Here is a 22,418-nt window from a genome sequence, read left to right on the forward strand (position 1 = left end):
ACTACACTGACTCAGGATGAGGCTGGAAGCGTCTGCTGTTGTGGCCTTCCCTGCTAATTCTGTGGAAAAAGGACGGACTTCCTCTGCACAACTGCCTACCAGGTCTCTGTTTGAAAAGTCGGTGCCAATCTTTTCTTGTCTGCCATATCTGTGACAATTGTTTGAACTGCATAAGTGAGCTCTGGACAGCCAGTACTTGTCTGCATGCAGAATGGTCTTTGAATATCGTGCTGGTGCAGGGATTTCAGGATATTCCACCATCAGAGAGTACTTCCAACTGAGAGGAATGGGAAAATTAGTTGAGCATCACAATAAGTGGAAAGCAATAGGGGGATAGTAGCTAGTTAATGAGGTGAGTTTGGGGTGATAGCTTGAGAAAACTCATCAGGTCTTGCAAGAGAATCACACAACAAAACCTGCCAAAATGACATTTTCTGATTTTCTGGTGAAATTAAACCTAACTTATTTTCACAACTGTATGTAATTAACCTGGGTACAAAAGAAATATTGGAGATGCATGTACAATTGTATCATAAAATCCCTATAGTGTGCAAACAGGTGCTTCAATCCAACAAGTCCACACCAACCTTCAGAGCATCCCACCTAATCTACACATCCCTGAACACTATGGGCAATTTAGTATGTCCAATCCACCTTGCCTGCACATCTTTGGACTATGGGAAGAAACCAAAGTGCCCAGACACAGGGAGAATGTGCAAATTCCACATGGACAGTTACCTGAGGGTAGAATTGAACCTAGGCCCTTAGTGCTGTGAGGCAGCAGTGCTAACCACTGAGCCACAGTGCTGTCCCTAATGAGCAGAATTTACAAAGAGGGTGAACAAGAAAATACTTTTCTGAAGAAGGGTCACAGGACTCGAAATGTGACCTCTGCTTTCTCTCCACAGACTAGATGTGCTTAGTTTCTCAAGCAGTTTCTGTTTCTTGTTTCAGATTTCCAGCAGTTCTTTGTTTTACTTAAGAAAATATTGTTAGTGGCCAAAGACAAGTCAGCTCTTGAGTATCTTAGTTGCTGATGCATTCAATTATGCTGTGTTGGATTGTGGCTGTACCTTAACAACGTGAGGCATCGATGAGGTGAACGGCTATATCGAAGTCTACCAATCAGGCAAAAATAACATCAAAAAAGACAAAAGCTTTGAAACAAAATCAGAAAATGCTGGAGAAACTCAGTAGGTCTGGGAGGATCTATAGAGGGAGAAATAGAGTTAATGTTTCAAATTCAGTCAACTTTCGGATAAAGGATCTCTGGACACAAACATTAACTCCATTTAAGACAAGAACTCTATCCGCTTTCAATTCGGGGATGATAATTTGTTACTATCTTGAAAGACAATGGTTATCACCAGTGAAATTGCAGGACTGCATCTTTTCATAAGCACTCTTGCCATTCGGAGTGACATACCATTATTACTGAGTATGTCTTTGACTGAAAAATTAAATATGCATTTCTGCGTGGAAAATCACGAGACATTTCTATTTGGTAAAGTAGTAAGCTTGCAAGTGGTGGGACCCAGATATTACTGTGTTCCATTTAGGAAACCTGGAGTTACTCATCATGAGGACCAAGAGTGTTAATGACCTCTGCAAATAGGAGCCTGGTTGATAAGAGGATTATATGGAAATTGCAAAACAATTTGCTCATCCCTCCTCACAATAAAAATGAAGCTACTTTTAAAGGATACCAGAATTGTGGATAAAGAATATGAATCTCTTGTAGAAAAGATTGCATCATCATGCATTAAATATTGTATGACACAAACATGTCAAGTTGTAAATATTTGTTTAGTTGGAACTGTGGATCTGAAGATATGGGACAAAGATCACAACGTCTATCTGTTAACATTTGTAGAAATGTCGAGCAGGTTTAGAATGTCCATAGTGAAAAACAATAAAGTCAGTGCTTTTTTAGTGAACAAAGTCATGGACAAGTGGGTCTTGGGGCATCGACTAAACTCTTAATGGATAATGAAAGTGAATTTGTGAATGATGAATTTTGGGACATGACAGAACTTAAGTATTACAGTAATGTATGCTGCGACAGAAAGTCCATTCAGCAATGGCTCGTGTGAAAGAAACCATGCAAGAATTAATGAGATATTACACAAAATATTGACAGATCAGCTCAGCTGTGAGTTAAAAATGACACTGATATGAGCAATCCATGCAAAAAATTTCCTTGACATGTTATTAGACATGATGGGAAAACTTTCAGAACTCAATATGTGGTTTAGAAAAGCTTATTCCTCGTGAGTACAATGGTGAGTTATGAACTTTTGGATTTTGAGAATGTAGTAGAGGCTATTTAGGATGAGGCCCCTCTAATTTGCAAATCCATGAGTACTACAATTTGGAAACCGAATATAATAGATATAATAGCTCAAGAAATACATGCTGATATATGCACTGATCATGAAGAACACAAGAAGGAATTTCGTATGGAGATCATTTGCTCACAGTAGGCTCGTGGATAGTTTACAGATAGTAGAGTCGGATGACTGGAGTGTGGCCACAATAGTGGGATGTACAGTAAAGTCTACATGAGAATATGAAAATTGGCTAAATGCTCAAGATGTGGTTCAAGAATTGACAGCCATGAATTGGCAGCAGGAAGTACAAAGTGGGAACTAGAAATCGGAGCTCTGGTACTGGTTCAGGGATTACATTTAGGAGGTGAAGGTCAGGTACAGTATAAAGGATTTCTAGCAGATATCCTGACTGCAATAATGTAGAGTGATCTTAACACGTGAACAGAGAGCACCATTAGACAAGGTGACCTAACATCATGAGTCATGAAGAGCCTTCTTGGACAATGGATAAGAATAGAAGTCCCCGTGATTGAGAGGTTTTCATGAGTATGAGTAGGATGGAAGTAGGATTGTAAAAGAGGTTCAACTAAGTGAGTTACATCATTGAAAAGAAGTCAGGGTTAATTTAGAAGCTGATGATAAAGGCCAACCCGCTTTGTCACACAGGCAGAGCAGTGTGGAATAGGTCCTGCCAGATGGAAACTACAAGGCTAAATCAAAGTTGATAGCCAGAGAACTCAAGCCATTTGAGAGGAAAGAGAGATTAGGGTAGTTTGTCCTCAGCTGGGAAGGTTATTTTGAAAATCATTTTTTATCCATTCGATGAACTTTTGTTTTGGAAGCGTAATTCTGTAGATATCAAAACAGAATTCCATCTGCTTGAGGGGGAAGCATTTTTGCCACCCCAAAGGAATTGTGGAGAATGGAGGCAAAGCTCTGGAAATTGCATAAATACATTTATTGGTAAAATGACCCCTCTTAGGTGTGGTATTTTTCAGTAAAGGCTGTTCTGTCAACTTTGGGGCGTTAACTGAAGGCAGACTTGGTGATGTTGTATTGCATTATAGTGGAAACTTTTCTGGGATCATTGTGAAACATTGTTGATGAATTTGTATGTTTGATACCACTGACTTTGATAAAATGGTGATCTATTGTATTAGGAAGGAATTCAAACTTGACAGTCAAATTTCTGAAGTTTATAAATAATTGGGGTTAGAAAGTAAGAACCTGCACCAACAGCATAACTTAGAAAACATTGATCCTATTCCAATTAATTGAACCAGATCTGGCCAGAAAGATGAGGCTGCCAATGATGATGAGATAGAACAGTTAAAGAGTCTTTTCAGACAGCTCAATTAAATAAGACCAAATTTTGTGCTGCAACTTAAAATCTAGCCAACAAACCAAAAGTGGAGGTCTTCTCATGATTGAATAAAACTTTTAAAATATTGAAAATAGAGAAGTGATATGGGTTGATATGGGCTTGTTAGGCTGAATGGCTTGCTTCTACACTGTAGAGAATCTATAAGATTTGAATATTGGCATCACTAGCAATGCTAAATATATTGCTGGGATCATCCAAAGCTGACATGTACATTTAGTCTTTAGGATGAGGCACTATGTACTTTGCAAACCCATGAGTACTACAATTGGCTCTTGTTGATACTGTTAACATAGTGTTCTATTTGTTTAAGATCTTGGAGGGAATGCGATAATAAAGAGACTGGAAGAACAACACAAATAGAATGTTAGATAATTAATCAGTCTTTGTGGGATAACGTACATTCTACAAAAAGCATAACTTATAAAAGGCTTGGGATATATACAGCCAGTTTAAAGCAGATACAGGAGAGGAAAGAAGGCACTAAGCTAAGATGGACATTTACTAGTCAACAATCAGATCATTTCAATAATGGAATGCCTTTAAAGAAAAATTGCTGAAGGTTCTGGAAGAAGAATGTCTCACTATGTAAAAGTGGGAATATGATTCTGTTTATATCAATGTAACAGTGTGTAAATATGTTTTCTTTTCTTAAAGGAAAAGGAATCTATCAGAATTAGAAACACATGTCCCTTTAAGTTCAACAGATTGGACTCAGAGTTGACTGAGAGAAGGTGTTGCTCATTGGACTTTTATATTTAAGAGCTGAGTTTGTCCATTTTAATTTAGACTATTTTGAGTTAGTCCCTTTCTGCTTTCCCCAACTCTCCACCACCTTTGATGGTTTGCGTTGCCCACAATGGGCTTTTTCATTGCAAATACTCAATTGGATACATAGATGTTTTTACTGGTGGTGGTTGCTAGCTTAAAAAAGAAACAAAAAGAAGTCACAGTGATTTTGATGGTGGAAATGTGCCCATTTGTGAATGATAATACTTCTGGACAGATAAAAACACTAAATAAGGGACAAGTTCTTGGTGGGGGTGGGGGGTGTCTTGCAGTGCTTTGGTAGTATCTCTACCTTTGAGCCAGCAGAGTCAGGTTCAAGACCCACCTTTTCTAGAGGTGTGTAATTACATCTCTGAAAATGTTGGTTGCAAAATAGGTTAAGAAAAAGCTTAATTTTCACTGAAAGGTTTAGAGTGCATTTTCTACCCCTCCCTTGGTTACCTTGACATTTTTTTTGTCATTGTTGCACTGCCTCTAAGCACACAGTACTTGCTGTTTGTTAATTAGTTAATTGTGTGATTTGGTGGTAGGTCTTCCCTACCACCGGGTAAGAAGGCCAGGATTCACGTCTCCCCTGCTGCAAGCATTTTTCAAAAAAAATTTGAACAAGTTGATTTATTTTTAAGCAAAAAGAGCTGGGTTTTTGATTGTGGGTGGTTTTCAGGAAGGAAGACGGTACAGAGGGGAAGTTGGAAGCCTATGTTTATTCTTTACTACAGAGTTACAATATAACAAGACAAGGAAGTACTAAAGGAATGGTAAGACACTAGGAAGCTCGGAGGAAAAAGGGATCATGGAGTGCTTGTCCACAAGTCCCTGAAGGTGACAGAATGGGTTAATAGGGCAGTTAAGAAGGCATACAGGAAGCTTGCTTTTATCAGTTTTGGCCTAAATTGTAAGAGCAGGGAGATCATATTGGAGCTGTACAGAATTTTGGTCAGGCCATAACTGGAATACTATGTTCAGATCTGTTCTCTGCACTGTAGGAAGGATGTGATTGCACTGGAGGTGGAGAAAAGAAGACTCAACAGGACATTAAATAAAAACTAAAAGAGCTGCAGATGCTATAAATCAGGAACAAAAACAGAAGGTGCTGGAAAAGCTCTGCAGGTCTGGCAGCATCTGTGAAGAAAAATCAGAGTTAATGTTTCGGATCTGGTGACCCCTCCTTGGAACAGGGAAAGGACACCGCACCTGAAACGTTAATTCAGATGTTTTCTTCACTGCTGCCAGACCTGCTGAACTTTTCCACAAACTTCTGTTTTTGTTCTCATCAAGATATTTTCTGATTTAGAGCATTTCAGCTGAAGGGAAGTTTGTTTCATTTGGAGCACAGAATGTTGAGGGGGGAACGTGACTGAGGTAAATAAGATTATGAAGGGCATGGACAGGGTGAATACAACACAGCTGTTCCCCTTGGTTGAAGGGTCAATAACAAGGGGGCATGATTTTAAAGTGAAAGGCAAGAGGTTTAGAATGGATTTGAGGAAAAAGCTTTTCACCCAGAAGGTGGCAGAGGTCTGGAATGCACTGCCTGGGAGGATTGTTGAGACAGAAAAGCTCAACCTTAAAAAGTGAATGAACATTTGAAGTATCATAACATTCAAGGCCAAAGGCCTACTGTGGGAAAGTGGGACAACTGTAAGTAGTACATACAGACTCAATGGGTTGGAGGGCCTCTACTGCACAGTATGCATCCTTGATTCTATGAGAAACTTTGTAAATATACAAAAGTATGAATAAAGAACAGGAGTAAACACCTGATGTAATTTTAACCTCAATTTTATATTCCTAATCTGCGATAATCTTACGTTCATATGGTAGTCAAGAATCTATTAACCTTTATCTTAAAAATATTTAACGGCTCTATATCCACTTTTGAGGAACAGAATTCAAAAGACTTATGACTCCCTGAGAGAAAAGAATGGTTCCTTATCACTGTTTTAAATGGGCAACACCTTTTTTTGAACCTTTGACTCCAAGTTTTGGTTCTCCCACAATAGGAAACATCCTTTCCATCTCCAACCTGTGTGGATCATATATTAAAACACCTCGGGCTCTTCTAAACTCCAAACGGTATATATTTAGCCTGTCTAGCTCATTCCTCATCTCTGAATCGTGACCTTTTGCTTCCTAATTCAACATGTGAATATTGGTGAAGAAAATATCAGAGTTAACATTTTGGGTCTGGTGCCAGACCTTTCTCTTTAAGTTGTCTCTCTTGAGTTCTCTGCCGTGGAGCCTGGGTGGGAACATGCTCTCTGGCTGATTGGCACATGTGCTATTCTTGGTTTTTGGCTAGGTTACAGGCCAACTGCTTGTCTCATCTCATGCAAATCCCACCCTCAATGTCTTTTAATGACAAACAGTGTCAGTACCTGAATAGGAGACTCTGAGCCTGAAAATATTGCTGTTGCTGTTTTTTTTCCATACTTCTTCAGTAGGTTGCACTTGTTGATGCCAGAAAAGGAAAAGAAACAGGCTTACAGGAGTGGTGTGGAGATGGATGGAAAATGAAAAATGCTTGCTGAAAGCAGCTGCAGTTTTTGAATCAAACAGAATGGAAGGATAAATAGTTGGCATGTGAAAAGGAGGATTAAACCATGGTACTGGAAATAGATGGTTCAATTATAACCAAGTTCATCTTTTAGATGGGTGTCAGCACATGGAAATGTACATTCTTCTTCTGAGTACTTCTGTTTTTTGGTGACCTATCCTTCAAGTGAGAGGACGCATGTCAGATAATGTCAAGCAATCTGTCAAAATTGAATGGTGTATACAAATATTGAGATGTGGGTGTGAGGCTTGCAGCAGAACTTTATTATGGGAGTTAAGTGAGGAACATGCAGGTTAGGTATGATTCTGAACTGATGGAAATTGCTGGTAGGCAAATTGCTGGGTGTGGTGAATTGTTAAGTGACTCAGACTGGTAACATTGTTGGTAGGAAATTGAAGATGTTTTCACTGATCTTGATTGCTCATGCGGTGTCAGTACACCTCTTTTGAAGCTGCAACCTGATTGTCTGGTATTGATTTCTATGTTTGCACTGCCTTTTCATGTCATAGAGATATACGAATTGGAAAGAGGAATTGGCCACTCAGCCATCAAACTTGCTCCATCATTTGATTAGATCATGTCTGATATGATTACTCCTCCTTTCCACCTGTCCCAAATAACCTTCCATCTCCTTCAAGGATCTATTTTCTGGCATCTTAAAAAATATTCAAATACTCCATTTCCACTGCCATTTGAGGAAGAACATTCTAAAGTTTCACAGTCCTCTGGGAGAAAACATTCTTCTTGTCATTATATTAAATGGACAATATCATTGTTTAAACAGTTGCCCCTAGTTCTAGATTCTCCTACAAGAGAACATAATTTCTACATACGCCCTGCCAGACTCCTCAGGATATTTCATCTTTCCAGAAAGTCACATTTTGCTTTTCTAAACTCCAAACTTAGCCTGTCCAACATTTATTCATGAGGCATGCTGCCATTCCATGTACTAGTCTTGCAAACCTTCTCGGAACTGTTTCTAATGTATTCATATTCTTCCTTAAATAAGGAGACCAATATTGTATGCAGTGTTGCTGAAGCTTAACCTCCCTGCTTTTGTATTCAATTCTCCATGCAATAAATAATAACATTTTATGTGTTTTCCTAATTACTTGCTGTTCCTTGAATACTAAACATCTGTGAATCATGCACTAGGATGGCCAGATCCATCTGCTTCTCAGAGCTCTGCAATCTCTCTCCATTTAGATACTGTTCTTTTTCATTCTTCCTTCCAAAACGGCCATTTCTTACTTTCCCAGTTATCCTCCCTTTGCTAGAGCTTTGTCCAATCAGTTAACCTATCCACATTCCTTTGTAGCCTCGTCAGATTCTTTTAGCAATGTGCTTTCCGACCTATCTTTGTGTCATCAGCAGATTCAACAATCATATTGTTGGTCCTTTAATCAAAGACTTTTACATAAATTGTGAAAGCTAAGTCCTCAGTATTGATCCATGTGATACACCATCGGTACACCTTACTAGTCTGAAAACAAACAGTTTGTGTCTAGTCTTTTTCCTGTTAAAGAGCTCAACATCTAATCCATGACAATATGTTACCCTTATACCATAAGCTTTTATTGTCCACAATAAAGTTTGTGATGCAATCCAGCACTAACTTAGCATGGAGCTTCATATGGTACTTGGTACACATTCTTTCCATCCATCCATATACTTCTACACGCAACCATGGTCCAGGGTCTGTTATCTATTGTCTTCACTGTTTTTTTACAGCATGAGACAATGCCACCATAAGTGTGACTGTTGCAGTGGAAGCTCAAATTAGCTCTCATTGACTTACTGTAAACACATGCATGAGATTTTCACCGGAGCCATTAGTCATTTGGTCAGTGACTAACTATGTTTACCCTGGCTAGACAATATCGCTTCTCCTTTCCGCCTCCTCTGTCAAGCCTTCTCGCACCATTTTAGGTAACATTAGTGCCATGTCCCGAGGTCAGTTATTCTTCAGTCATTCTCTGGTCAATTTTAGCTTCCACACGATTCCCACCATGTACTTTCCTTTGTAAAACCATAGGATAACTTCAACTAGTGCTGGCATTCTGTTCATGCATCCAACTTATCACCAAGGCATTCCTGCACTCAAATTCAGCAGCAATCACATTTAGCTTCTGACTGCTTTCTATTCTTAGTTGATTTAATTTTTGTTGTGAGCTTTGGACTTCTTTTACTTTACCTGAACTCAGTTATTACATTTCGATATCCAACCTTGGTTTCTTTTAAAGAAATTCTTTCACAATGTCTATCTGCTGCCAAAAGCCTGGTGTTAATTTTGCTGGCACGAACACTGCTTTCGCCTGCATAACTTCTTTCTCTGAAGTTCGTAGGGGGAGTAACTGTCATTGACAGCATCTGAGCCACTTTGTTCCAACAGTATTTTAATTTATTTATAATCACCATGCCACATATCTGAGGTATGTTTGACTTAAGCCCAGACATTCTGGCCCAGAGGTAGGGACATTGCCACCACCACAAAAGCCCCTTTTTAATTTACAAGACCAGAGGAGAAAGTGAATGCAGTTCACCAATTCTACAAATTTGATTCGAGTCCCCTACATTTGGATACATTATAGGCACAATCACATCTTCAGTACAAAGAGGCAGACATGTTCTGAGAAGATCATTTTCATGATCATGGTCTCTCTGCTGTCAGAACATGATTTTACACCATTACAAGTGTTTTAATTATCTTCTGGCACTGAAAACAAATTAATGGTTGTTTATCTGAATATATGAAGTATCTGCAATATATTGGATGAACTGGTGGTGCAAATATATAAATAAGTGATTAATTACCTTTCCAGAGACGTGATGTGGAATCTTGTAAGTGACTGAATGATATTGTCTATTGTGTGATTTATGGCATATCAGGTACAATGGTTGTCTCAATGTTGAGATCAACTTCCTGTAGCTTCCCCACTTTGCTCAAGTGGCATGGCATGGCAAGTTCCCAATCAACACGCTATACTACTCATTAAATGCTTGTTAACAGACCAAATGACCCTGGTTGGCAATCTTATCAAATGTACCATACAAACTAGGCATCAGGAAAACGTAAAAAGAAATCAGAGTAGGTGGATGATGAGTTCAGCTTGACATTTCTCCACATGACCTGCATGTTGCCTATGGCCAACCCTTAAACCAGACCATGACCCACAAGCACTAGACATGAACACAATTTTACTAACAGTACTGGACTTGCGCATATCCATCACTGTAGGTATGTTGGGCGTGGGGGCGGAGGGGAGTGAGGCAGGTGTAGGCATATTTGACTTGACCTGGATGAAGTTTGTGGGGGTTGATGGAATGAGCACCCAGAATGGAGAGGATGGCGTTGCAGGTTACAGCAATGCATTCACTTTGTTTCCAACTTGGAGCAGATCAACATTATGCAATTGCAGTGGGAGGTTTAAGTGAGCCGAGGTGTGAGGGAGGGGACTGCATCTAGACTGCATTCCTTCACAAAGGAAAAGCATCGGCATCACATTTGTGACATGTTGTTGATGCAGGCACACAGGCTATCTGATCCATCGTACAGCATCGACACTCACCGTGTGTTATACCTTCCTGGTACCATCACTGCTGGAGATCTGCCTGAAAATAGACACTCTTATGCTCACAGCCAGCCAAACAGTGGGCAATGTTTAAGGGTAGAAGTTTAACGTATTAGAATGAGTCAATGGCATGTGCACATATTGCTAATTTTGCTCCCACATGATGTTATTGGTACCCATTGTTTACTCCAACATTGTACATCCTGAGGGAGTAAGGAGAGATGCCACAGAGTGCAACAAAGCATCTAGGCCCTACCAGAGATGCAGACATGAACCATGAGAAACGAACATTTATTGTAAATTCAAACTATAGACATGTGTCCACCATGGGCCCCATGTGCCCTCACAAAACCTTTCTTGTCTTCTCCCTCTACTATGCATCATTGAGCATTTGGGATGGAGAAAGCCTACGCTATTGTGGAGCACTTTGCTTCTAAAGAATTTGTAGGGTGACTCAATGGGCGTTTTTGTCTGGATGAGCACGATTCATAGACGGTCTTCGTGCATGAGGCAAGTTGACTCTTCCTAGCCTAAGCATCTGAGGATCAGACTAGGGGGAAGACAGAGTAAAGGTGGAATGTCAGGCCATTTCTGCAGCCTCCTGAGTGTGCTTTGCCAAGGTAACTGTGTGTGGTTCTTCCTGCAGTTGGGTGCCACCTGGCACTTCCCTGTCTCCATGTGAGGATGCATCACCCAGATTGCGGTCAAGGCTTCCTTCAGTACCCCCCAAAACCCCTCCCCATCCCTGGCTTTGACCATGAGCAATGCCTGCCGCAATGGAGCAGAGGTGTACGTGTTAACATGTTTCACTCCATCGTCCTTTGAGGTTGCTGGGCCAGACTGTCATGTAATCACCAACTTGTTGATGGAACAAAAACAGAAATTGTTTTCCTTCTGTTAATGCTGCCAGATCTGCTGAGTTTCTCCAGCACTTGCTGTTTTTGTTTCAGACTTCCAGTATTCACAGTTCTTCAGCTTAATTTGTAACCTGTTGATGGAGGCAGCCAAAACGTCACTGGAATGGTTGCAATGCTTCAACTCCTCAGCCAGGACAGCCATTGTGTCCTAAATGGCTGCATGCCATACTTGCTCATCTTTGAACAAGCCCAAGAAGATCCTCACCACAAGACCAACTGACATGGACAAAGCAGCTTCCCAGTCACCAGGACTCCTGGCACATTTATCCCTCACTCATCTTAGTAACTGTGGGCTTAAGGCCAACAACAGGGTCCCAACCAATGCACATTGCCTATCAGGTTAACCAACGTTTGTTGTCAGTGTCCTCACAAAACATCTAGGTTAGCCTTGCCACTGGTTTATCCATGTTTGCAGCTGCTCCTGGGATTGCAGGCTTAGTTGAAGATTTATTATAGTCTTTTTTTAATAGTTATTATAGCCATTATATCTTACGAATATAAGATTTTTATTCATTTTGTTTCATTAACATCAAAAAAACCCCAAAAAATGATTTTTTTAAACATTTTTTTTTAAAACAAGCTTTTAAGGATCTACAGTAAATGGCTAAGGTCCTTTATTCTAAATTCAGAAATTAAAAATTCTGAATGTGTTTTAGAGGGTTTTTTCATATTACCAAGGTTTTTATTTGAAAAGCCAAACAGGTTTAGTTTTAAAATAAGAATTTGTGTTTTTGTTTCAGGGAGTCCAAAGCGACGTTGGCTTTGGGGAAGATTTTTTTTCCTTCAAGGAATTTATTGAAGGGGAATTTTTTTAAATTCAGTTAATCAGCTAAGTGGTTGCTTTTATTTAAGTTTTATATATATTTAATTTTTCCCATTTTAACATTATTTTCTGGAGGTAATGAAAGGTAGTTTAGTTTTTACATAAGGTGTGATTTTTTAGGCTTAATGTTATTAAGGGCATGTATGAGGTATGGAGTGAGATGGCTAGTAGATTTAGAAAAGTTATTACACAACAGGATCAGCCAGATAGATTGGTGACTGTCAGGAAAGTTAAGGTAGTTCAACAGACTCAGGTGGCTATTCCTAGATATTCAGCTTTTGGAACTGTAGAAGTGGATAGTCTCTTTGAGGAAAATGGAAGGGCCAATCAGTTAATGGACATTTGGAATGATACTTATGTAAGGCAGCGTTTGACAAGATTTAATAGAATTATTGAAATAGGAAAATCTCCTGTCAGGGGCAGGGGCATAGATAGGAGATTCTGTGGCAGTCAGTGTGAATTTAGAATGATTTGTTGCTCTCCTGGTGCTCGGATTAAGCACATCTCTAAATGCTACAAGCATATTGTTCAATGTGAGATTGAGAAGCCAGAAATTATTGTACACTTTGGTAGGAGTGACATTTTTAGCGAAAAGATTAAAGCAATACACAGTGAATTTAAGAGGTTAAGTAGAGGATTAAAAAATGGAACCTTGAAAGGGAAGGAACCAAAGGTTAAAGGAAATAAATCAATGGCTGAAGAGCTTGTGTATTATCCATGGATTCAGGTTTTTGGACATTTGGAGTTTCTTTTGGGATAGAAACGACCCATTCAAAATGGTTGGTCTAACCTAAGTTGGAAAGGGACCAATATCTTAGCAGGGAGAATTGCTCATTCCATTAAGGGAAGCTTTATTATGATAGAGAGGGGGAGTGGAGGAATTCTCAAGTAGTAGCATAATCAGAAGGATTGATGAGGAAGGTTCTGAAAATGAGGAGAACACATCAATTCAACAAGAAAGGCAAGAGAGATTCAGAGTATATAGTAACTCTGAAGAAGTAAATTGCATTCATTTCAATGCAAGGGGTCTCATAGGTAAGGCTGATGAACTCATGCCATGTTTACGAAGATGGGGCTGGGATGCCATAGCTATTACAGAAATTTGGCTGAGAAATGAACAAGATTGAGTTTTAGATGCTATTGGAAGGATAAAAAAGGAAGCAAGAAAGGAATGGTGGTGGGTTTGGGGGGGCCGCGCGGTGCAGTGGTGGTTTGGCATTTTTGATTAAGGAATACATTACTGCTGCGACCAGGTAAGATATTTCTAAAAGACTGTCCAGTGAAAATATATGCATACAAATTACAAATAAGAAAGGAACGAATACTTTGATAGGATTGGATTATAGGCTCCCTAATATTAAGAGGGAAATTAGGGAGATCTCAGATATATGTAAGTATAATTAGGGAGATTTTAATTTTCCAACACTGACTGGGGTTACCATAGTGTTAAGGGTTTGGATGGTGAAGAATTTATCAAATGTGTTCAAGAAAATTTTCTTTGTCAATTTCTGGATGCTCCTACTGGAGGAGAGTTGAGGTATAAGTCAGGGCAGGTAACTGAATTAAAAGTGGGGAAACATTTTGGGCCTAATATTCATAATCCAATAGTTTCAAAATGGTTATGGGAAAGGATAAGCCTTCCATAACAGTTAGAGTTTTTAACTGGAGTAAGGCAAATTTTAACAGTATGAGACAAAACTTTCAAAAGTTGACAGGAGTAGACTGCTTGCAGGTAAAAAGATGTTTGACAAGTGGGAGGTGTTCAAGAGTCTGATGATGAGAGTTCAGAGGCATTTTGTGCCTGTTAGAGTGAAGGGTAGGCTGGTAAAATTAAGGAACAATGGACGAATAAAGATATTGAGGTTCTATTGAAAAATAAAAGAGAATCCTATTTTAGATATAGACAATTTGGTTCACTTGAATCTCTTCATGGATATAAAAAGTGTAGGGATTTTCTTAAAAGAGAAGTCAGAAAACCAAAGAGGGGATATGAGATAGCATTGGCAGATAAGGTTAAGGATAGTCCAAAGAGATTGTGCAAATCCATTGTACAAGATTGTACAAGAGGGTAACTAGACAGAGGGTCAAGCCTCTTAAAGATCAAGGAGGCCATCTTTGTGTTGAACTCCGGGAGATGGGAGATACTAAATAAATATATCGCCATCAGTTTTTACTGTGGAGAAAGAAATGAAGTCAAGAGAACGCAGAAAAATTAACTTGGATGTTTCGAAAATAGTCAACATGACAGAAAACGTTCAGGAGATCTTAGAGAAGATAAAGGTGGATAAACTTCTGGAACCTGATCTAATGTATTCCAGAACATTGTGGGAAGTAGGGGAAGAAATTACGAGACACCTTGCGGAAATATTTGCGTAATCTAGAACTATTTATGAGGTGCCTGATGACTGGAGGGTGGCGAATGTTGTACCTTTGTTTAAGAAAAGTTGGAAGGAGAAACTGGTGAACCATAGACCTGTGAGTCTTACTTTTGCTGTGGGTAAATTGTCAGAGATGATTATACAAGATAGGATTTTTGGACATTTAGACAGGCAAAAGTTGATTAGAGATAGTCAGAATAGTTTTGTGTGAGCAAAATCGTGTCTCACCAACTTGTAGTAAGCAAACTATGGGAAACATTTAAAGAAGCAGTTTGAAATATTCACCAGAATATATTTTCTTACAACAGAGCAACGTCCTGTTGGGGCATGCTTAGGAAGTCAATACTACTGTTGTGTCAAAAGAAGAGTTCCGCAATTTTGCGAAAAACAAGGAAGCCAACCTGATAATTTGGAATGTTTTAGAATATAAGAATAAGGCGAAAGCAAAAAGCAAGAAGACCACAGCTAAATAAGCATCAGCCCACTAGAAGCAGAGTCAGGAGAAATTATCGTGTGGAATAAAATAATGACAAATGCATTAAATAAATTGCCTCTTCGCTCTTGGGATGTGGGCAATTTTGTCTAGGCATCACCCCTATTGGCCAAGGTTGCTGGTGATGATCTGATTTCTTGGCAGTGGAGATACTCCAGTGGTTTTAGGGAGGGAGTTCCAGGATTTTGACACCATAACACTGAAGGAATGGTAATAATGTTCCAAGTCAGGCTGGTGTGTTTCTTCAAGGGTGACTTGCAGGTGGTGGTATTAGGGACATCTTCATCCCTTGCCTTTATAGTTAGTAGAGGTGACTGTCCAAAGAGTCTTGGTGAGTTACTGCAGTTAATATGTAGATAGAACAAACTGATGCCACTGTGGATCAGTAGTAATGGAAATGTTGAAGATGATGGATGAGGTGCCAATCAAGTGGGCTGCTTTTTGAGTGTTGTTGAAGCTGCACTTGTCCAGGGAAATGAAGAGTATTCCATCACACTCCTGACTTATGCCTTGTAGATGCTCAATAGGCAATGTTGGGTGTGGGGAAGGAAATGAGTTACTCATTGCAAAAGAGATAAATGGAATACGCAAGTGGAAGATCAAAAGTACATGAGGAGATGATGGCCTAGTGGCATTATCGCTGGACAGCTTATCTAGATAACTCACACCCGGACTTGAATCCCACCATGGCTGATGGTGGAATTTCAATTCAATAAAATATCTGGAATTAATAATCTAATGATGACCATGAATCCATTTCCAATTGTCAGAAAAACCCATCTGTTTCACTAATGTTCTTTCGGAAAGGAAACTACTATCCTTACCTGGTCTGGCTTACACGTGACTCCAGACCCACAGCAATGTGGGTGACTCTGAACTGCCCACTGGGCAATTGAAGATAGGCATTAAATGCTGCCTAGCCAGTGACACCCTCATCTCGTTAAGGAATAAAGGAAACAAACAAATTTGGTAGCTGAAACAGGTGAGGATTTTAGAGTAGATTTGTAGCTCTAGTTGTGGATGTTGTGGCTGGTTGGCTCACCGAGCTGGTTCGTTGTCCTGCAGGTTTCATTACCCTGCTGGGTAACATCATCAGCGCAACCTCTGATGAAGGTTGAAATGTCTCCAGAACAATGAACCAGCTTGGCGAGCCAACCAACCACAAAGAGTGAGGAAATTAAGAAAATTATTATCAGCAGAGGAAAAGTATTGCAGAAACTGAAGAAACTAAATCTGCCACATCCCCAGGACCTGATGACCTACACCTTAAGGTTGGCTAAGGAGATAACAGCAGACAGTTGGTGTGCTTGTAATGATTTCCCAGGATTCCATAAATGTGGGAACAGTCCCATTTGGTTAGACATGAGAAAATCTTGTACTGCCTTTCAAGAAGGAAGTGAGAGAGAAAACATTGAATAGATCAGTTAGTCATTGGAAAAAGCTAGAATCTACTATTAAAGAAGACTTAGGAGGATGAGAGTAATTGAATATAGTTTTACTAAGAAGAAATTCTTTTTGACAAACTTATCAGATTTCTTTGGGCATGTAGCTCATAGGGTTAGTAGGTGGAGTATACCTGTGCTTTCAAAAGGCACTCAAAAAGGTGCACATAAAAAAGTTAATAGTCTGAGAATCAGGGTCAGACTATTCAGGAGAGATGTTAGGAAGCACTTCAACACACAAAGGGTGGTAGCTGTTTGGAACTCTTTTCCATAAATGGATTAGATGCAGGATCAGTTGTTAATTTTAAATCTGAGACACATAAATTTTTGTTAAGCAAAATTATTAAGGGATTTATCAACCATGATTTCATTGAATGGTGGAACAGCCTCAAGGGGCTGAATGTCCTACTCCTGTTCCTATGCCCTTTCGTCAAGATAAGTGCTCATAGAATTGGGAGCAATATCTCAACACGCACAAGAGATTTGTAAATAGATAGAAAGCAGAAAATGGGCATAAATAGACAGGCTACAAGGGTCAGTACTGAGACTTCAGCTTTTAAAATCTATATTAATGAATTGAACAAAGAGAGAAAAAGTAATGCATCTATGTTTGCTGATGGTACAAAATTAAAAGGAAAGGACGAGCTGTGAGGAGGAAATTGTGAGGCTAAAAAAGATTAGAAAGCTTAAGTGAGTGGGCAACAAAATGACAAATATTGTAATATTGTAAATAAGGTGTAAAATTGTTTGCATTGGTTGTAAAAATAGAAAAGCAGATTTTTTTAAAGTTGTGGAAGTTTGAATTGATGATGTTCGAAGAGATTTTTGTATACTCATGCAAAGAATGCAATAAGTCAATATGACAGTGTAACAAGCAATTAGGAAGGCAAATGGCATGTTGGCCTTTATTATAAACTGAATTAGAGCACCAGCATCAAGTAGTCTTGGTAAGGTTATACAGGGTTTAGTTGAGACTGCACCTGAAGTACTATGCATAGCTCTGGTCTCCATTTTTGCAAAAAGAATTTCCTTACATTGGAAATGACACAGCAAAATTCACAAAATTGGTCCTTGAGATGACGTGTAGTCCTATGTTGAAAGTGGAATGAATTAGGCCTTTATTTCTCCCACATTAACTTGTTTTCCTTCATTTTTCATTCCATAGTTCACTTGTTATCATCCCCATCATGGGCCTATCATGTACTGCAGCATTCATTGACGTATTCCTCATCTGACTAAAAGAGAAACCTATCAGTCAGTCTGGATTGGAAACTGATTACTGATGCTGTTGGTAAAGCCCTAAATGCTGTGCTCTCAATGCCTTTCTGATGCTAAATGCTTATCTTCCCATGCTCTAGGAGGCCAGTTAAGTGAAAAAAGACATAATCCTTGATCAACAATCAAATTTACTCAATGATTTTTGAAATCTAGTCATTGTGTTCAAATTCTCCAAACATTTATCTCCCTTTTTCAAGCTCATCCAATTCTTCAAACCTTGACTTCCCCCAATTCTAGCTGTTTGTAGACCTCCAATTTCTTTCACACCATTATTGGCCACTATGCCTGTACCTACTCGAGTCCTACAGTCTAGAAATGCCCTTCCACAACCACCCCAAAGTACATACATAGCTTAAGTGCTCATTCCCCTTTTAAATTGAGTCCTTTAACTCTCTTCTTAAAGCCATACCTTCATTGGCCAAGGCCTTCATCACCTTGAACAATTTGAATCTGTCAGATTTTGTTTGATAGTTCTCCCGTAAAACACCTTGAGACAATTTACCACATTAAAAGTACCAAATAATTACAAGTATTTGTTGCTGTGCCCCGTAGGTATAATAGATCAATCACATTTATTTTATTTATATTTTCAACTTGTAAAGTTGTTTAAGTTGCAAAGTTAAAGTTGTTTCTTTTATATGTTAGCAGTTATGCATTGTGCTTTGCTAAATCATAACTAGATCAATCATATTAACTTTATTGCGTTAGCACACATATTATAAAGAATAGAACTAACTTGTTTAATTTGCAGACTATAAAAGGTGCGTCAGATTAACAAGTAGTGATTGAATTATAAATAGTGCATCACCTTTTAATTTTTGATTGTTTGTTTCAGCATGGAAGATAACTAGTAAGACTGAAGTATTACAAGAGTCTCAAATCTGGCTGTTCAGTTTTCTTCCTGGAATTAGAACAGCATGAGGCCTGGTCTGCCGATCTAAGGTAACAGTGCTGCATGTAAGAAATATGAAGTAATGTATGTCCAACCCAGTGTATTTGAAACTGTCAAACCCATCAAATTTCCACATACCTGCAGTCAAAGCTGTGTGCAGAATGGGCAGCTCTGAGTGTGTAAACATGGCATGAGGCATGGTAAATCAAAGTTGTGTGTTTATATAGTTTTGATGCAAAGTAAACCAACACAAATGCAAAATGTCCTCTGACCTCTTTTGTGGGTAATGTTAGCATTGGGACACTTCATATTAAAGCAACTTATTGATTGTGAATTCAATTTAATTGACATGGTGGTAAAGGATTTATAGCAAAATTGTCATTTTGTCAGTGAATTGACATTACTGTAGCTTATACAGATCAAGCTTAACAGTGAATTTGATTGAGTTTAAACAGTGACTGTACTTCTGACTGCAGTAACTTAGAAAACCCATAAAAGTGGGTTTTAACAGACACCCAAGTAACCCTAGTCTTGTGCTGTGCAGCAAACTTAAAGTTAATACACTAATCCTTTAGCAGAGCTGAAATACCATGTAATAAATAATTTAGGCTTGCAATAAAAATGAATTCAAGGCACAAAACAAAATTTAAGAACTTAAGTGGGCAGCAATAACACCAGTGAGCCCTGACCTGCCAACTATATTCACTGTGAATCATGCATAACATTGTTTCCTTTTTTCATGCACTTGAATTTATTCTGTATCAAAAAATTACAGTATCTTCAATACATGTTGTAGCTGTGTTTGATAGTGTTGTGGTTAATTTGTTTATTATAATAAAAATTTGTTTTTGTTCCTAAAGCAATTATCAGTAAAATAGTGTATTACAATATTCCTATGTGATTTATTGCAATAATTGATTTATTACATTTTCATGTTGTAAAGGAATGATATACAATCACGGTTTATTAAGGACTAAAATAAACCTGGAATTTTTTTTATTGTTTCCAGTGAGCATGAACAAGATAAAACATCATATAACATTATACATTCTTATTATCTTTACATTTTAGTTAATTGTGAGTATACCTTTTCCACTTAGCATTACAATCATTTAATTTTAAGGCTCTCGTTTTATTTTAAACATTTAGCATTCCTGTACTCCATTAGCACATTGTAGTTACAATAATTTCAGCTTCAAATGAAAGTGAAGGTTTCATAGATTCCAACACAGTAATGAAGAATATGTGGTAATGGAAAGTGGGCAGAATGTGATTATCACAGTGTACAGTTCAATTCCCAACTGCGTATAGTTTCTACCAATAATATTACAGTAGCATGAATTTAAGCCACACCCCCTAGAACAAAGGTTATCACCATAACAAATGCATGCCACTACTTATATGTAGTAACGTAAGTTGCAAATGGCACATTGTGATTTTACTTCAATAAAATCTATCAAACAACCAGAAAACCAGCACTGAAAACAGCATGTGGCCTGATGCTAAGAAGATGATTTCTTTAGATTTATCTTTATGTTGACCATTTTTTATTGTTATTTTTAACCACTTCAGTCTGGTTATTGTGGAACCTATGAATACAATATTCTGTAAGGCATTGATATGAATTGCAAATATGTTTGACTGCAAAACCTTCTTTTATTAACTTCATATAAAAATCAAAATCAGCAAGAAGAGTTTTGACCATGTGATGTATTTACTACTGATACTAGCCCTGCTACTAATACCTTCACATCAGGATTTTAATGTGTAATAATAATGAATAAGAAGATGACAGGATTATAGAAGGTGTGGTCTTCCAGTACTCCCAAGCTTCCCCTTACATTAACAATGTATTTGTCAAACCAAAAATACCCCTTCAATTAAAGATATAAAATGATGAATGCTTTCATTCAATTTGTCAGCAGGGCAGTATTAATTCCTTTGTTGGTTTAACCTGAAGTTAGCAGACTGCTCAGTGTTTTAACATTTTTTTTTCAACTTATAGCTCCAATGCCCATGTTATCTAATCAAAAGACATTTTTGCATATTAAAAAAAAGGATATTGAGGTACAATGGAAAATTGTTAACATAATAAAACATGGCCTTCAGCCTGTCAAAATTCACCTATTAATCATCTCTAAAATATTCAAACAAATCAGAAACAATTAAAAATAAGTTTTTTTAAACTGAAATGTAATGTGCAGACCTCTATTGTTTGTATACGGCAAACAATTGTTTTATTTTATTTGGAAAAGCAAACTGAAATATGGAAATTTGAAGAATATTGTAGCAATATTTGCGTGTTAAATCTTGATTTATCAAAAGTCTTATTGAAGATTCCCGCAGGAATATGGACATGACAGTAATACAAAACACAGAAATACACTAGCATGTGAGATTTGCAATATGGAAAACTGTAAATAAACCTGTGAATATCAAGCAGTGCAGGTGCCAAGAATGCATATTTTACCAATCTAATGTATTTATTTTAGAAACACAGAAAATGAGAGCAAGTTGTAAGATATGATACAATGAGTACTGGAACCATTTTTAAGACAAAAAGAAAATTGTACACTCTCAATTCTTGGTGCTTTAGGTGATTACGACACAAAATATCCACATATTATGCAAGAACACATTAAGAATGAGCCTTCACAGCATAATGTACTCAACAATTTATGAATTGTGCATCTTATTAACGCCTAAATATTCAGCCTACCATATGATGTCCATTCAAAAAGAACTGCATGTAATGCTATTCAGCGGCTGGATTTTTTGAAGAGTTCTGCAAAGACAAATGTATGGTGATTTCATATGTTAGCTTGATATGTTTAATCCACAGTATATGCAATACTGAAAATGAATGGTATTGTTATTTGCTCTCCTAGTCTGGCCATAGTTCTTTTTCTGCATCAAATGTCGAGTTAATTTACAGCACACAATATATGATATGTTACCTTGGTTTGTGATTTTGCCTGTAACATATGCAGCTGGGATCAAGTTCAGAGATGGGGGTGGTGCAGAAAGGGAGCTCATAGCACATAATTCAGTATCTGTAAATTGGCTGCATCTATGATGGCAGGCTGAGGGCCTTGGCACTTATTTGCATGCTGCAGAATGTAGAGGATTAAACTGAAATGATTTTCAGAGAGGATTTAGGCCTGACATTTATTATCCGGTTCATAGACCTCTCAAGGAAAGTTTGTTTTTTCTTTGTAGATTAAAAAAAATGTTAGAATACAGTACGCCTGATTTTGGGATTTGGTAAACAAATATCTGGAACATGTTCCTTAGATACTTTTTCAAAGATATGTAATGCTTAAAAAATGGTTGAATTTCAGAGTGTTTTTAATCATAGCATGGGTTTACTTTCAAACTGCTATTTAAATAACCACCGATAAAAGAGACTTTACTAGCGATTGTTCAGCTACCAAATTTGATTTAGTTTCAGAGCAACTCTTCTCCACATTAGAAATTTTCATATTTGTACTACTTTTATAAAGGAAGTGATTTAGCAGTAAACATGGGAAAAATTCTGACGTTTTAACTGCATGTCTGTATTTTAA

At 38.0% G+C, this 22,418-nt stretch overlaps 1 long non-coding RNA gene across 17 annotated transcripts in view; it reads left to right on the plus strand.

The window, feature by feature from the left end:
• Positions 1 to 22,418, plus strand: part of LOC125451135 (uncharacterized) — a 353,914-nt gene that overhangs the window by 69,011 nt on the left and 262,485 nt on the right. For all 17 annotated transcript variants that reach the window (XR_007247221.2, XR_007247222.2, XR_009445587.1 and 14 more), the window contains one exon: positions 18,796 to 18,902. This is a non-coding gene — a long non-coding RNA (uncharacterized LOC125451135). The remainder of the gene's footprint in view (positions 1 to 18,795; positions 18,903 to 22,418) is intronic.

Source organism: Stegostoma tigrinum, chromosome 3, assembly GCF_030684315.1.
Source record: "Stegostoma tigrinum isolate sSteTig4 chromosome 3, sSteTig4.hap1, whole genome shotgun sequence".
Classification (NCBI taxonomy): Eukaryota; Metazoa; Chordata; class Chondrichthyes; order Orectolobiformes; family Stegostomatidae; genus Stegostoma; species Stegostoma tigrinum.